We start from the raw sequence: 16,197 nt of genomic DNA, 5'->3' as shown, positions 1-16,197 counted from the left end.
TGTTATTATTGATGTCATTCAATATGTGCCAATTTATATATTTAAAAAAAAATCACAGAAAACAACTGAAAAAAGAAGCTTGGAGTAATTTAGACATTGTCATCATGTTATTTGTTTCACCAACTGTAACACGTTTCAGCGAAGCCTAAATCAACTTGACCAAGTTACTCATCCTGTTCTGTCACTCCAGTTTAATCTGATTTCCATGACTGATGTTCTGGGTAAAGTTACTCATGAGTGCACTTCTTGCACATTCTGACATCATGGCTACCAAATTTTCCCCATCTTCTCTCAATTATCAATCCATCTCTCTCATCTGTTTACATCTTTGACTACTTCAGCCAGTGTCTTCACTATGCTTAAAACCCCTTCGTCGCCTATCACTGATTTCAAAACTTCTTTAAATTGCTAAAATTCTGGAAAAAGCTTGGGCTCATTACTCAACATAACTAATGACATCCTTCTATGCTCAGATAAAGCTGAATATTCTATTTTACTTATGCTTGGCATGCCTGCAGCGTACCTACACTATTGATCACGCTATTCTGATCGACTTAGAAGGACATGATTATTGAACTGGGTTGTCATCTCTGCCACTACTCTTAATTGGTTTTCATCATACTTACCTAACAACTTTCAAAGTTTACATTTCTTCTCTTTGCGACATCAGTGGTTGGTCCTTGGACCACTTGTGTTTTCATGATGTGTTACCTGTAGATTGTCTACTCAACAGCTTCAATAGTCTTTCTGACCATTGCTATACTGATGACAGCTTTAACAAGCCTGACAACCTTAAGAGCCTCTCCAATCTCAGTGAATTAGGTGTCTTTAAATTTCCTCAATTTCAGCTCAATAGCTTCTAAAGAGGGCTGTCATTGCATCAGCTATCTGATCTGGTTAGAGCCAAGGAAAGTCATCATCTAAAATTAAAAAAAAAAAAAAAACTGTAATAAAACCTTCAACAGTCAATCAATACCTTGGGACTGTTAGTACATAGTTAATTTCCTCCTATCTACTTTACTGTAACTTAGTTTTCGCACCAATTTCTCAGTCATCCCCAACACATCTTCAACTTGGAGCTCATACATTCTTGCTTTTCCAACCTCTACTGGAGATGTGCTGAGACCTTATTGCAAGAATTAAACTCTCTGGTCATCTGATCAGATCTGGTTCAGTCTCTTGTTTGAAATCCTGGGACAACCATGCTTTTCAGTTTGTAGCACCTAAGCTTTGGAACTGCAAAGCACATCAGCACATCAGCTTGGCCAATGGACTTGACTTGTTTCTGCTAGCAACTCAAACATCAGATATTATCATATTATTGTGAGCATTTCACTATTACATTTATACATTCATTTATTTTCCTGTGTTTTTTATGAGTAATGAGACAAAACTGTGTGGTACTGCATCTTCATCTGCCATTCATCTTGCTGTTCCTTCTGCTCGTCTCACCACAATAGGGAAAAGAGCTTTCAGTCGCTCTGCTTCGTGTTTTGTGTGTGTGTGTGTGTGTTTGTGTGTTGTGTATACTAAGCTGCGACCTATCTGCTTATGCTTATGCGCCTATGTGTAATTTGATGATTGCAATGATCTAAACTCAGGCTTTCTTCTTTAAATGAGACTCTGGATGTGTTCTGCATTAGATAATGATATTTCTGTCTGTTATATACTCCAAGGCAGCGAGCATGCAGACTGCAGACGTTCACAGCTCTGTGGCTGCTGAGCACAGATCAGCAGCTGCCTTTGACTCAAGAGTCTCCTGGAAGCTAAACGGACACTGCCGAGCAAAAGCTGGTTGATTGCTAAAGGGAGATGATTCTTGGCCACGCTGAACCTGCCTGGCCTACAGGATATCTTGCTTGCCCAGTGTCTACAGATGTAATTTCATCTGCATGAGAAGCCAAGCAAAAAGCACTGTTTTAAATAAAGAGGCAGAGAGCCACAATGCAGAGGAAACAAGTAGACGAAAATTATAGATATTGGTGCACAGACTTATATGATACTCATCTAATGTCCAAGCATCTTACAGTGCAGAAAAGATTTTGCTCTTTCTGAAAAGTGATAGAAAAAAATACCTAAAGTGGCAATAACTGAAAGATTGTGAAAGTCAATAGGTCTGAATTTTCAAAGAGAATGATTTGTCGAGACAAAAAAACACAAATAATTATCACATAACCTCACACTGAACTCATTGCTTCTATTTACTCTCAAAATTCTATTTTGTATAACAGAAAAAGTCATATCATACAAAGTATGGCAAGTGAAGATAGCAAATAATTATTACAAGGTGATAAGGGTGCACAGCTGCAAAGACCATCTGTATCCAGACTAGAACTGCAACTGTACATAAAAGATTCAAAGAACCTGAACGAGACAATCTGTGAAGACACAAAGGATGCTGGGGGTTATATATACACACTGCTGGGAGATTAACAGATTGAACACAGGAGTGTGATTGAGAACAGGGAAATATAACACAGGTGAAATCAATCAGGCCAGGCCAATTGTTAACAACTAGAAGTGACAGCAGTACACACGGACATAGAAACACATACCCTGACACAAACTGCATCCACAAACTCCAACTTTAAAATGCATGAACACAGATATCTGCTTGTTATCGCAACAGTTTAAAAAAAGATATTAACTTGACTTACCAAAACAAAACCAGCAACCTTTTGGGTCATTGAAAACAGTCCAAAAGACACCAACATCACCTGTCAGGTTTAAAAAGATTGTTTTTTATTTAACCACTGTAAACATGTTTATTTCTGCTATTTAGCTGGGCAATTTAACCTAAGAGTTGCTTTTGGAGCGAGCCTCAAGTGGCCATTCAGAGAACTGCATTTTTTTGGTGGTTTCATTTTATTAGCCTTGCCAGTTCCCCATTGATCTGGAAGTGTCTAAAAGCCATTATTGTGTAAGTTGTAAGCTTACCATATCACCATAGGAAACATGATATAATCGTTTGTGCTGCAGCTAAGTAGCTAAAGCAATTGCCATTGTCACTTCTATTGTAGGTTTAAATCTGAGCAAAAACAACCCTGATTTTTCTACATAGTTTTTCATGTTGCGATTACCAAAAGCTAACTAACTTTCTCTGCCGTAACGTATTAATCTTTCCAGTCTTAACCAGAACGTTCTTACAAATCTTACCAGCAAAAATGATGAACAGCAACAAATTCTCTATACTGCATTTCTGTTTTGCCTTGACTGCAGCCCTCTGAAGTATTGAATAAATTTGTATTTGAATTAAATGATCCTTTGCAGGATGATTTCCATAGAAAATCGATTTACCTGGAAGGCGTCTTTTTCTGTGTTCATAAGAATGCCCTGTTGTGCTCTCCGAATTGAGACACAAATGTCATCCTTAAAAAGCTCTTTCACATTGCACTTACTGTAGGTGTTCTGTGCATAATTCAGACACTCAAACACTCTGAATGCAATAATGACTGTTACATAAGTGACCCGGCTATTTCATTTCATTAGATTGGCCCATTAAAAATTGCCATTAAATCCCCTTTTTCACTTTCTTTTTCATGCATCAGTGTGGAGGAACAGAGCAGATACAGCAGGGCAGAGCTACGACAGTGTGGATCTACAGTAGCTGAGTACTTGTACATCAAAGGAAAGTATCAGTCTGCCAAAGAGAAAGCGTTGCCTGAGGACAGGCTCAGCTTTTAGAAAGAAGTTGTGGGTTTAAACAGAAATTTGAATCAAATCAAAAAGAAAGTTAATTTCTGGTAAATTAATTTTCTGCATCTTTTACTGTTTCTCCCTTTCTATCACTGCCTTATCAATCATCCTCATTCTGACTTTTCTTTCCCACTCATACTTTACACCGGCACGGACTGTTTCCCTTCTTGCAAAGCAGAATATTAAACACCGTGGCTTTCTAATATGTACCTAACTGAATATTTCAGATCCCCTCCTACTCATTTGTCTTGTGTCTCTGTAGCTGATAAAAGTGACAAGTCTAGTTTCCATTCATGAGGGTAAAGATATTAATTTTACCCATGGCTGTGTTTGAAGTGTGAAGAGCAGCTCTGAGCTATGAAGAAGACTCATTGATCCTCCTCATTTACCATTTCCAAAGGAAACCTTACAGCTAGTGTTACGAGTTGTTATTTTGATGCAGTCTACTTGTGAAGGAGATAAAACTTATTTTCTGGGGTCATTTTCCAGTTTTGAAGCTCATATGAGGTGAATTGGTCTTCTCACAAAATGATCAGTACTGGTCAGGAACCAACCAAGGATGAATTTTTTTTCCCCCCATCTTTGAGTGTGTTTTTTTCATATTTAGTTCGACAAGTATATCAAATTTGAAGGTCTGAAGCTAGAAACTGAAGCTAGTGCATAAATGCAAATCTTCCAGTGGAAACTTGAGGCTAGCTCCTAAGTGAATCAATCCCCATGGACTCCCAGTTTATAGTTAACTTCTATGGAGCACCGCAAGGTACACTGGAGAAAAAAAATTAAAGATGAACTTTTGCGAGATCCCATGTTACTTTTGTGAGATCTTGCAAAAGATCCCACTACTTTTTGATAGCGGTTCTGTTTCTGTCCGTACAGAAGGGTCCACGGAGTAGACATGGAGGAGGATTTAGAGTGTTTCCTGCAGTCAAGAGAGTTCCCACAAGAGGACATCATGCACATGCAACAAGAAAAAGTTACGGAGCCCCGCAAGGTACATTGGAGGGGGGAAAAAATGAAGATGAACTTTTGCGACATCTCGCAAAACTTGGGATCTTGCATAAGATATGTATTATATTAAACGTAATAGACTTTCTGCTCAAACATAATCAAACACATAGATTGTTACAGAGTAACAAACGTGGACATGCTGTGAATGTTTAATTTGTAGCTGCCAAAAATGCATTAATCCAGTTAGGAAACCAATTAGCCTTTTGGTTATCATTTGATGTCGTCACAACAAACCAATAAAAAGGAGACTGCTGTGCTAAACACGAGTCTATGCATGCTAAAAAGAAAAAGAAAAGAAAATCAGTTGAGTTTCAGTTTAACTTTAAGTCAAATCAAGGCAACAGCTGCAACATGTTCTAGCTGGGAAAGGTAATGAAGGCCCTTGATGAAAGAACTCAAGCACAGCATCTGCAGGTGGCTGGAGGATATTCAGGGATCTTTTTTCCCTGAATCATCTGTGGTGATGTTTGTTCCCCTAACTCATGCACAGGAGCTGATGAGCTTTATACATGAATTAGAATTTGTGTGTGTGTGTGTGTGTGTGTGTGTGTGTGTGTGTGTGTGTGTGTGTGTGTGCGTGTGCGTGTGTGTGTGTGTATGCGCGCATTCCTTTTGGCGACTACATCAGTATTCCCCTCCAGTGCTTGTCAACATTTTCAGAACAGTGTTGCCGTGTGATGTTGTGGTGGTGAGATAACAGACAAAATGGATACAAGGACGTTCACTTGAATAGAAAGTAAAACATAGCCAATGAGTGTGAGCTGGGGGAGAGCCTGTAAGGAGATCTGATGAATTTATAGACGTTTGAACATTCAAGCAGATATGCGTGATGCACTGATGCTAAAAATAAAACCAATATTGTAAAGCGTTTGGCCTGACATAAACCTTTGTGATGTTACATCTTTCCTTTATCTGTGGTGAAGATTTTAGAGGGAAGTACCAAGGTGATTTAGAGTGCTAATCCCAGCTAAAAAATAAGAAATGTTGAAGTGCTTGATAAGTTGTTTCTATAAACCATCTTGAAATAAGCATTTACTATTCATCTATAAAAAAAAATTATAATAATCAGAAAAATAAAAGCGACCTTATTAAGAAATGATTAAAAGGTTTTCATGAATGCTTCATTATCTTACAAGCAGACAATGAGCACTGCTGGGTGGAACATTTTTCTGTAAGGTGGTAATGTTAATGCATTACTGTACAAATGTTCTTTAATCATCCGCACAAAGGGTGGACTAAAAAAAATACAATCAAATCAAATACAATCTCATGTTATATGTGGAGGAGGAGAATAATGGCGGCAGTGTGGCTCATTAGTTAGGGTTCAAACCCATGTAGGTCCCTAGAGTTTCCATGCTCTCTCATGGTTGTGCAGCTCTCTGCTTTTGAAAAACATGCTGTCTATGTCATCCGAATACATTCCTAAAAAGGAGAGGAGATATTAATATTGCTTTTATTTTTATTGCCCTCAGTGCAAACTGAGCCCAAGCCAGAAACAACTATCCACACACAGCATCAACTCTTTGCAAGCATCTGCAAAAATGAAAAATTCTGCAGACGAAACAATAACACTTTGCAAGCAAACAAAACAACAAGCGCTAAAAACTTTTTTCACTGAAGTCCTGTTTGTTGTGGCTCGCTAACAACTTGCTATTGGCTTAAACATTAAAAAGCATTAAAATGATGATCTTAGGATAATATCTTTGGATATTGTGCAGGATAGTAGCCTAAAGTCTATGTTAAGTGGTAATTATGAGACAGTGCAACTCAGGCCATGTTCCATATTTGATAAGCCGTGTAACACATTACTTTCCACAAGGACTAAATAACTCTGGTAACATATCACTTTTTTAAAGTAATGAGTAATACTATATGTAATACATTACTTTTACTGAGTAATGATACAACACTATGAATGAGTATGGCCTACACAACCTAATAAGGGCTCGACAAAGCATGCAAACTCTGTAAAGCTAATTAAAACACTCGAAGCTATAGAAGTTGTAAAGATGGGAAGGAAATGTGGCATAGATGAGAAGGTCAAAAATTAATTATATGCCCTTAAAGTAAGAAACAAACAGCTGTGCCACTGTACGAAACCAGTAGCCCCGGGAGGACACAGTATTGGTAACAGACCAATTACACCCAGCTGCTGCTAGCCGCCCCTGCACTTCCCTCCGTTTTCTCTCAGCCCCACAGCTTTCTGTGCTGCCTCCCCAAGTCACAGCTGCTGATGACTTTTTTTTTTACCCTGCTAAATGTGTTTGTAGGGTTGCCAACTTCCACTGTTAGATGGGTAATGGCAAGGTTGTTTTTCTGAAGTGTGTCATGTTTAGCAATAGTCATGTTTGATTGCATCAGGGATGAATTAAACCCGACTAAACCCAAGCACAAAGAGTTTTCATATTGCCTGCAGCTACCGCAATCTCTCAAACTGCTCATTCTGCAGACAAAAGCAAAGCAGCCAGATTAAAAAGCAGTAAAGTTATTTGTTCCAAGACCGAAACAAAAAGACACATTAGTCAGCAAAGCAGTGACAGCTCCTTTATAGCTCAGTGTTTGAGAGTTTGCACTTTCACCATATTTCCAAGCTGAAAGTCTTTTTTAGTTTCTGTCACCCCATAAAATCTCCATGCCAAACTCTTGCAACTCCATAAATATCGCCAATTTTATCTCCTTAAGCTTCAAGGTTACACTGTCTAGTTGCCGCCCGCCCCCCAAGATTGGCAGGTTTTATAATGACATTCTCCTGATACCATCTGAACAAGTGCACTGTCTTAGGGAGTGAGAGGATTTGTCATGCATCTTAAAATGCCAAATGGGGTCATCCAAATGAACCCTCTGTTTAGGGAGTCATTAGTCTCAAGGAAATTGCCTAAGAAAATATTTAAATTCTCGTGAGTATGTGTTATTAAATACCAATTAATTTCTGGGATTTAATTTAATTTTTAGCTCTAAAAAGGGTTGAACGGATTCAAAAAAAGTATCCAGAGAGTTCAAAACTGCCCAGAGGCTTAGCCTTATTTAACTTCTAAGTCATGACAGCAGCACTGTGGCCCTCGGCTTGGCAATACTGGCCTAAATATCCATAATAGCTGTTAGATGGACTGGCTATTGGATTGAATTTTGCACACTGAGAATCATCAATCCAGCTGAATTACTGTGACCTCCTCACTTTTTGTGCCACCATCAATCAAATGTTGTAGCCTGTGAAAAATCTGAGCATGTGGAAAGATTTGTACAAAGGGTGAAGCTAAAGGGCAGCATGAAGGGGCTTCCTCCAAAGAGTGCCTGGGCTCATCCTTGGACTTAGTGTGAGGAGCTCAGTCATCAGGAGAGGCTTGGAGTACAGTTGCTACTACTCCACATCAAAAGGACTCTGTTGAGGTAGGCGTCTGACTTTTGCTATATAATGCACAAATACAAAATACATCCTGAGGGCTGCAACCAACCCACAGACCTCTCCAGCCCACTGCATCCTAAAAGAAAAACAAAGCAACCCCCAAAAAAATCAATACGAGCCAGCATTATGCTTAAAAAATCTTCAGGCAATGAGTCTCTAGTTCTGTTTCAGTGCAATGTGTTTCATCTTTGACCTTTATTGCACATGTCGGACTGTTATGAAGACAGACTGTTATGGATTTCTTTGAATGATAGCGGTAATTTAAATATTTCGATTCAGTTATCAATTTTTCTGATATTTTGGAGGGGTTTTTGGTGGCTAGGTAGAATGTTTTGATTACTCCCTTAATCAAGCCACTTTGTCCAAGCTATGGAAGTGGCTGTAAAAGGGAAATCACCGTCATATCTCCATTTATTCCAGAGGTGGCATCAGTGAGACTGATGGTAATGTTGATAGCCTGATTTATGCCTTGCACCTCCATATGGATTTTATTTAATTTTTTTTTAAATGTCTCTTTTCATGCCAAATATTTCAGACATCTAAGCTATGGATTTGGCTCAACAAATACTAAAGATGCATGGGAGGGGGGAAGTCATTGCATATCATGTCTGACCCTATCTGGCTTTTGCATGCATTACCTAACTTTCAGAGGGTCATCATATTTTGATTTTACTAGAAAAATAAAAAAGACAAGCACTCTGATGTCGACTGTACATGTCAACAACAACAACGAGTCAAAAAATTGTAGTCATGCCTCTCTTTTTAATAATAAAATGTTATTATGTATTATAATCCAGTTAAGGCAGTACTTGCAGAGCACAACATAATCAAATGATGTTTGCTTCATTGTTAGCTTAACAATTAGACCTCATTAGATCAAGGCCACCTTTTCATGCAGTTGATTAAAATGTCAGCGAGTTTAAAAAGGGAAAAACAGCCTAAACTGACCACTAAATCTAAAAATATAATTAAATATTTTTAGATTACATCAATTACATCCAGCAACTGAAGTGCTCTAATTATTTAAGGGATACTTTTACATCTTTCTACTGAGAGTGTTACTAATTTATGCATTCCATTTAATATATTCAGATAAAATGCATGAATAAACTTCACGTTACACCTGTACTCACAAATCCATGCATTTGTTTTCTCTAGTTGTGTGTAGTGTTTGTGGGTTTTTTTCTTTAATGAGATAAATGAATAAAAATCAGTCATCAGTTACTGATGCTGAAATTTGATCATCAGTGTAGTGATGCCGAAAAGAAATCTGTACCCCTGGAGTGTCCTCTCTAATAGGCTGCAGAGGTCCAGCCTGTTTGTTTTTGTGCATCCTTGTTTATTCAGGTACTGTGGCCATGGCTGGCTTATATCCATAAACTGGCTCCCGTGTCATGTGCCAACCCACTCACATGCCGGCCAAATCCACACACTCCACTGCCCCTTTTATCCACCTGCCACTCTATGTAGATCATCAAATAGACAAAAAAAAAAAGCCTTATCGCATCCTCAAACACTGTCTACTTAAATGAAATGCCCTCAGCCTTCTATGTGCGTTTGTTTGTGTCTTGGCCCAGTTTCTTTCATGACTGCTTGTGTGTGTTCGATTGTGTGTGTGCATATGTGCCTAAGTGATTGCTCTCTCGTGCCTTGTTTCTCCATTCCCTAGGTAATAGAAAACTGGGAAACAAATGGATGTTGGACTGATTGCCTCTTCACCGTCCACCAAAATGCTTAAGGGGTAAATAGGGATGTTTTCTTCCTTCTGATAGAGCCTTGTTTCTTTCTGTTTCATAAAACTTTCTCCACTGTGCTTCTGCTGGGTCATTACATTAGTCATGCCTTTCACTGAGACATCAAAGAGCTAAAAATGCTGCATCAGACTGAACTCGGAGAGCCACAGGTATAATGACAAGTACACCTCCGCTGTTCCTGCAAATAGCGGTGAGTTTGATGATAATTGCAGTGCATTACTTTCCGGTTGTCCCCTAGTGTTTTCTAAGAGCTAAATATAAAATGCCTTTAGAAGACGAACAAATAACATGACTGGAATATTCTACCTCTGCAGAAAGTTCACATGATCTTTAAATCTTGGTCAATGTTAATAATCAGAGGTAGGAAACATAAAAGGAAAGACGTGAGAAATGCAGCAGACTCAATTTGATTGACGGTAAACTCTCCCTAACATGCTTCTCTAAGAAAAAGGTTTTCAAAAATGATTAATAAGCTATACTACCAGAAGCCAATTAAAGTAGACAGAAAAAAGGAAATCAGCTATAAAAATGTTTGCCCAATGTTAGATTCCAGGTCATATTACATAGTGTTACCCTTGTTTGTTACCAATACAGTCAGGAGATGCAGTGTAGCATGGCGTAAATGTGCTGGAAGTAAAATAAAACAATACCAAGACCCAAAGTAGAGGTGTAATAGTATACAATGAGCATTTTCTTCTTTCCATTCTATCAAATTGTATTTATACGTGTTCTTTGTTTAGTTACACCTTCCTACTGCTGTTTTGCAGAGCTGCCTTAATTCTTTTTTGCACAGATTCAACAAGGTGCTGGAAATGTGAGCCCATGTGTACTGTAACCTTATCTTTCTGTTCTCAGTGTCACATTTAGTGCGGTGTGACAGACAGGATGAAGGATCCAAATGCAGGACTCACGAACAACAAAGGAGTGAACTCAGGAAGCCAGCTTTAATGCTGTAACAAAATTCAGGTAATACAAACAGTTGAAAAGAAAAGAGAACCTAAAACACTAGAAACTAGGAAACTAACAACTTAAGAAACAAGGAAACTAGAAACTAGGAGCTGACAAGAAACAACAAGGGAAACTAGGAGCACAGAGAAACACACAGCAATGTGGGGTGACAACACAACAACAGACAGAGGAAAACACAGGGCTTAAATACACAAGGGAGTAACGAGGGAATTAAAAAGACAGGGAGGAAGCAAAACTGAAAACACTGAGCATGGGATGCGAGACTGTCAGAGTGAAACAGGAAACAAGAAACATGCACAAAGACGTGGACTTGACACTGTGACATGGAGCCATGACAGACTAGGGAACCAGAAATACGGAGACAAGAGTAACTAACTGTGGAACACAGGGAAGGCACCGTGACAGAAAAATAAAGGCCAGGGAGATTAAATATAACACAAGCAGAAAACAATAATGAAAAACAACAAATCCAAGAATATAACTTAAACTACAATTACACCCAGTACCGTGACACTTAGCTAACAGGATTTGCACCCAGCGTGGTCTTCTGCTGCTGTAGCTCATCTTGTTAAATGTTGAAAATGTTTTGCATTTAGAGATTTATCTATATTTGAGCTTTCCATGAGCCCAAACAGTCTGGCATTTCTCCTCTAACCAACAACCTCCGAGTTACTTAAATTCTTCTTTCCCACCAATTCTGATGCTCAGTTTGAACTTCAACAGGTCATCTTGATTATATTTGCATTTAAAGGAAGCAGTTGAACGGGTATACCAAATAAACTGTTAGTGAGTGTATATTGTAGTGTAGTGTTTAGTGATTGCATGGGGACAGCCACACAGTAGTGAGGTGTGTGGTAGGAGTGACAGATGGGCTCAAGATGGCGGTGGGATTACTTTAGCGATCGATTCTGAGCCCCTTTTTTGTTTGCAGTGGTGGTGATGGGATGGACAAGTTGACAGGTCTTAACAGACTATGATGTTTGCAGACGACAATCTGTAGTGAGAGTTGGAGTGGGTGGAAGAGTCCCTGGAGAGGTGGAGGTATGCACTAGAAAGAAAATAAATGACAGAGACATGTGAAAAGCTCCGCATGCATGGGTAGAGATTGTGAAGGTAAATGAGTTTAAGAACCTGAGTTCAAACATCAAAAGCAACAGACTATGCACAAGGCAGGTATAGAAGAAAGTGCTAACAGGGTGGAGTGGGTGGAGATGAGTGTCAGGGGTGATTTTTGGTGGGAGGACAGCAGCAAGCGTGAAAAAGAAGGTTTACAAGATGATAGTTAGAACTGCTATGATTTATGTCGGGGAGGCACTGACAAAAAGATGGGCAGGAGTCGAAATGGATATATCGGAGGGACAGCTCAGGTCGAGCGTTATGGAGACAAAGTTAGAGGCTTCGCTGAGATGGTTTGGACATGTGGACGGGAGGGATAGTGGATATGCTGGACAAAGGGCCTTGCATATTAAGCTGCCAGGAAGAAGGAAAAGTGAAAGATTGAAGAGAAGGTTCATGGATGTAGTAACATGCAGAGGTTTGGTGTGACTGAAGAGGAATCTATAGGTTCAGATGGAGGTAGATGATGAAATGTGGCAACCCCTTATAGCTGGGAGCAACTGAAAGAAGAAGGAGTGTATATTGAGTGCAGTGCATAACAGTCGTTTCAAGGCACTCTGGGTCGTAAAGATTAGAGAGCAAATCCAACAGTCCCACATGAGCAAGCCCTCAGTGACGGTGGGGAGGAACAACTTCCTTTTGTCCTTTTGATTACAGATGACAGAAATTTTACAAAATACCCAGTTCTAAGTTTGTAAGCACTAAAACAAACTGGCAAACAGACGCCCTACTTGTGTGTCACACAGCTTTTTTGCCCTGCTTTACAGAGAGTACAAAGCACATGTCAGACATGCAAAGGGTGTGAATTCTGAGAGCAAAGCATTTTTATCACAGCTTATTCTTTTGAACCTCAAACTCTGAGCGAGGGCTAAATCAGTTTGAGAAACTGATGACTCTGAAGGCATGTGTGGTAAATTGTCAATCACAAGGCAGGCGCACCATAAAACATACTCTGTGTCTCCTCCTTTATGGCTATAAATGTGACTATAATATTCAAATGAAAAAAAGTAAGACTTGAAACTAGAGAATCAGATCATCGTGGAAATGTTTGCTGAAGTCACAAATAAGTAAGCAGGAGGGAGAATTTCTAATAGACTGCAACACAATCTAACTTATTTTTTGCAAATCCTTTGCTGGGCAGTAGAAATGCAGTTTAAGGCAATTCTAGACTGGCTCGCTTTTCAAAGCAGGAAGCTTCACCTATCTTTTATGACTGGAGGGATCCATTTATTTGACTAAAATATTACACTGAATACCTCTAGCCCAGCACTGAAAACATATTCATCACTAAACTGCGTGCAACATTTAGTTTAATATGAGACTTCTGTTCTGTGCCTTTTAATGTTAAAGGGTTAGATTGCTAGAAGCCTGTTTGTGTACTCAAACTAATTTTTAAAAATTTAATCTGTTTCTCATTAAAATGGGAGAAACCCCAAAATTAAGTTACGTATGGTACTGCGAAATATGTGAGTTATAACACCCAATTTAGAAATAAATTCAAACATGCCCATCAGTTCATCTGTCCATCTGTTTCTTTTTTCTGAGGTAACTTTCAAAGGCTTTTAGCCTGAATTCCCTGCTGCTAAATCACTCTAGTATTGATATTTTCACCTGTCTTGTGAAGTATATTAGTGGATTTCTCAGAACATTAAAATATTCCTTCAAATACCTTTTTTTATTTCACTCTTTCCAAAACTGTTTTTCTGTGATCGCCGCTGATGTCACGATGCAACTCAAACAGCATACATCACAGGCGTAATGCAAGACTGACTCAGCATGTAACTCGATCTCACTATTGCAATCAGTGAAGCAGTAGACGCACAATCACAATGACTCCAAAGCAATTGCAGATCCTGCAAGGACGTAAGCAGCACGGCCTCAAATTGGGTGCCATAAAAGAACACTTTCGAAGCACAAACCTATGCTCCTGGGTTATTGATTTCATAATTAGTCCTTGTAATGGCTCTCCTGTGACGTCAGTGCACGAGTAATTTGTGCAGCCTTCCTGCATTCCTCCGACTGTGTGGTATAAAGACGTCAGGTGGTGTGTGACAGGGTTATTATTACATTCCCCAGTGTTGTTTCTCCTTTGTGTAACATTATTAAACATAATCTTAAAGGGGCAATTTTTCCAATATTGCAAATGTCATGTTAATTAGTTGGGAAGGCTGAGTTTCAATAAAGTAGTGCGGGCAGGAGCAGCAAAGCACACACATGGCCATGAATCTGGGAAAAATGAAAAAGAAAACACCCTTCTAGAGAAAAAGCATTTATAGTCCGTGATGTGCATTTGGCCACATTTCTTGAGACAAAATGTTTGTTTTTAGAATTGTTGAATATGAAATATGTTATATATGTGGTATAATGTGTTTTTTACTTTCATTTTTATAATTACTTTTAGAGACTTGTATAATTTTTAGACTTTTTATACATATTATATAGTCACACTTTTAAACCTCTTTTGACCTTGCAATGATATAGTTGTATCCAATTTTGTTGTCCATGTGAAATGACAAAGATATTATTGTTGATTATATTTTTGAGGGAAAACTATAAAACTATAGGTATTACATGGCCTAAACGAACCCGTGCACTCCTGAGTTAAATAGTTGTACAGGTCTCCTCACTGACACTTCAGGTTTTTTGTTTTTTTATGTTGTTTTCCCAGGAGACCGTTTATACTCAAGAACAACAGTTGTGGTGGTTTCAAGAGATTATTTGATAATTTATTCTACCAAGTTCTGGTTCACTTTAGGATCTTGTGGGGCAGTTGTATCTTGTAATATTAAACACAAATCATTGCAGTTATAAGAAAAATCCTGAATGTGCATCTTGCAGTGCATTTTTGTTGTTTGAGAGCTTCAGTGTGATACTGACAGTGATGCTGAGCGGCAAAACCCACCACATCTCATCTGAAACTTGCTACATATGCAACTATTTTTCTCAGAAGGTGTTATAAGATTTGCACAGTAGGGGAAATGATGCTTGTTAGCTGTGATCATTTGAACTTGTAAACTCCCTGCAACTGCAGAATGACAGCAGCAGATAATAAGGCGCGGTCTCTGGAGCAGCATGGGTTGTTTAGTGAGCACCAATATTTTCATGATGATTTGCCTGATTTCAGGCAAAGAAACAGCTGTAGAAATGAAAACAACAGCAAATGAGGAAGTGATTTTTACTAATCGTTGCATGAATCTGTTATCACAGATGTACTGAAAGAAGTGGAGATCAGTGGGACACAGTGTGTCCCAGTGACCACAAAAAAAAGTTTTCCCACTGGTTTTGGTATGTCTCTTAACCATTTTTGCTATGAATTTTTAATCCACAGAGTTGCATATTTGTAAAACCTCCCCAGTGCCTGTAAAATGAGTTTTATATTCAGGAAAATGCTAAAGCATTTGTGCAGTGGACTGGAAACCATGGGAGCAAACCCAGTAACTGGAAAACTTTTGGCTGGTGAGGCAGGCAATGCAGTTCTGTTTAATACATCCACGGGTCTCAGAGGGAAGCTCTGGCAAGCAAGCATACACTGCAGTTTAACTGCAAAAATAACACTTTTTTTCAGGTCTTTTCTCTTATAGAACTGAAAAATGCTATTTGACTGAACTTCACTTGTCACTTATTGAGTTTTGTTTTTGAGTGTGGATAGGTGTCATTGTTGTTCTATCTACCTGGGAAAACAAGCAACCACCACAGCTGAGGTCTTCACCAAGCAAAAAAGGTACCTGTGGATGTTTCCAGTCACACGTCTCAAGAGACAGTAATGAATCCAGCAAGAAAATATGTTTTGTGAAATGTTATTTTCAATGGTGTCTTTTAGTTTTGCCAGAGGAAATGCTGCAGTCAGGTTTTTATTAATCAAAACAAATCACAAGGTGAAATACTTTGGGATCTTGGAGAGAGCCTTTTTGCATGGAAAATATGCAAAAATCTGATGATATTAATAGATAACTGAGATTCAGATGTTACATTTAAAGGTGCCTTTTTGTGAAACTTTAAGACTAACTTGGCACAATAAATTGGGTCAATCTCACCAAGCAATCTAGTGCAACCAAAGGGTCAAAATTGGAGGTGTGCACAGATCTATTTGTATTTTATATCAATTTTCACCACACAGGATTGAAAAGACTTTCAAAGTTTTCACAAAGTTTGATTATTTGTCCCCAAATTGGCACATATCTGCACTACTTGTTAAGACTGGACCCCCAAATTAGTTTAATTTGCATTTTGTTGAAATACTATTATTTTTTT

Source organism: Simochromis diagramma, unplaced genomic scaffold (genome assembly GCF_900408965.1).
Source record: "Simochromis diagramma unplaced genomic scaffold, fSimDia1.1 OVJJ01000061.1, whole genome shotgun sequence".
NCBI classification, from domain to species: domain Eukaryota; kingdom Metazoa; phylum Chordata; class Actinopteri; order Cichliformes; family Cichlidae; genus Simochromis; species Simochromis diagramma.
Note: the sequence above shows the minus strand (reverse complement) of the source record.